Raw genomic sequence first — 2,500 nt, 5'->3', positions numbered from 1 at the left:
GATGCTGTTCTTGTCAGGAGACTAAAAAGGTTAAGGTCTCCTCTGCAGTGTAGCGTGTGTCTCTGAGCAGGGCCAGCGCTACACTTCTGTAGGCCCGGGTATGTTCACGCCTACAGTTATGGGGATATAATTGTCCCTATACTTATGACAAGATATTGCTTAGGGAGCCACCAACCACACCAGTCATCTCTCAAATAACAGCAAGGCATTCCAAGAAAAAGAGATCCATCCAGGCAATCCAAGGAGGGTAAAAAACAAGAAAGGATGAATTTAAAAAGCCTTTATTTTAATGGCTACATTAATAATACAAAACAACATGTTTTGTCCAGTCACCTGGTCTTCTTCAGGGCTTAACATTCAAAGCAACAAAAAGGCATTGTTTACCTTCTTCTGATAATGTTTTTGTCTCCTTTGCTAAGTCTGCTTTACAATGTAGCTTGTATATTAATCCTCATGTTGTAATCCTCATATTTCTGTGTAAGACTTCACACATCTTTACCATATTTACCTTTCCTACAGTAATCATCTCTCTCTCTCTCTTTCTCTCTCTCTCTCTCTCTCTCTCACACACACACACACACACACACACACACACACAAACACACACCATGATTCATGTTATTTATTGTAGAACCAGTCTCAGTAATATCTTGAGGTGCTATGCTGTGATTGGTTGTCATATATCCTCTGTCACCCTTAAGGAGGAAGTGCTGCTTCTCTGCCTTAATTTCCTCCCCTGTGTGGCCAATTCAGTTACCATCCTAAGGCTAGAGGGTTAGCGAGGGACTGGGGGGACAGGGAAAGAGAGAGAGAGAGAGAGAGAGAGAGAGAGAGAGAGAGAGAGAGTTAAGAGAGAGAGAAGACAGAGATAGAGACCCTATACCAGAGAGAGAGAGAGAGGCATGGAAAGAAAATGAGATTGAAAACAGAGACATGGGAAAAGAAAGACAGAGAAATAGAGAGACCTATAAGAGAGAGAAAGAGAGAGAGGGAGTTGAAAGATTGAGAGGGAGAGAGGGGGCGAGAGGGAGAGAGAGATTGAGATGGAGAGAGAGAGTGAAAGAGGGAGAGAGAGAGATTGAGATGGAGAGAGATTGAGAGTGGGAGAGAGAGATGGAGAACAGTGCTACACATGTTTCAGTTCAGGAGGATATTACATATTTCCTCTCCTCCGTGCAGCTCCTGCGTCCCCAGTCCCTGCACAGACATATTGCTTTCCCAGCCGCTCATGTGAAATGGATAGGCTGCTTGGCTCCCTGGACCTGCGAGGGCAGAGATCCACAGGCAGGCTTACAGGGGTTTCTGCAGCTCAACCAGGCCTCCCAGGTGGGGATTGGGCCAGAGAATGGACTGGACGACACAAAGAGGAGGCAGGAGTTTGCCGGCCTGTGCCCAGATAGTGTCCTGCTCCGGCAGCCAGCTGGAGCTCATTTAGTAGTCATTTGAATTCCTTTGATTAATTTAAGCTAGTAAAGCAACTATTTGCTTTTAATCGTTTTATTACAATTTTGTATCTGTTTCTTGTTTCACCCACTATAGATAGAAAATCTGTGTTCAACCAAACACATCAGCAATAGGCCAATAGGACACACAAGAGACAGAAACACACAAAACCTCCAGAGGCACTCAGAGAGTGTAGACCTCTGCAAAGTGAAGCTAAATTCTTGGATTTGCCAGTGATTCAGATCCACTCCAAAATTGAACTGTTTTTTCCTTGCTACATGCTACCTATACTAAATATTTCAATGAAAACTGGGCCAGTTTTTCCCCCTGCATAATCCTATTGATGAAGCTAGCCAGCTGGTACGATAGCTGTGCAGTATATACTACTCCCTCACATGCCTTAAGAAACGTCCTAATAAAGAGATGCTATATGCTAGTAGGATTTAGCTCCCTTGCTAGCACCATTTCCTCCCAATCTGAGGTGCTACAAGTTGCTCTAAGCGGTTGGGTAACGTCACTTCTGTTGACGTTCAAACAAAACAGAGAGCTAGCTCGCTACTCCCTCCCCCTCCCTCCCGTGAAATTGAAACTCTCCTAATCGTGCAACTCATCAGTGATTGGTTGGAACAGTTTGTTATGTTTTTATGGTCCAGGCTGGACCAAGTTGTTTTTGGAGCATGGGCTGTCCAGAGACCGCGTTTTTCAGGGCACAGGCAGCTAGCGGATAATGAGGTGATGTCTGCTGTATGTGACAAAAAAAAGTTTAGCTTAGAAACCGTGTAACATCGCTTAGAGCACCTTTAAGAAACGTCCTAATGAAAGATGCGAGCACCCATAGGATTTAGCTCCTTTGCTAGCACCATCTCCTGCCAATCTGCCACTTGGCCGGGGCAGGTGCAGGGCAGATCGGTCAAACACAACGCAGGTTAAGCTGACAGACAGTCCAACCAACAAATGCAACATAACAAACAGTGTATGCATCAGCTCCTTGGCAGGAATAATAAGACAGCACTCTTCCCATTAACTCTGTTTACTGTGCCAGAGTGTTTTGTTTAAG

Source organism: Alosa alosa, chromosome 23 (genome assembly GCF_017589495.1).
Source record: "Alosa alosa isolate M-15738 ecotype Scorff River chromosome 23, AALO_Geno_1.1, whole genome shotgun sequence".
Lineage (NCBI taxonomy): Eukaryota > Metazoa > Chordata > Actinopteri > Clupeiformes > Clupeidae > Alosa > Alosa alosa.
The sequence above is the reverse complement of the archived record's forward strand: the minus strand, read 5'-3'. Positions refer to the sequence as shown.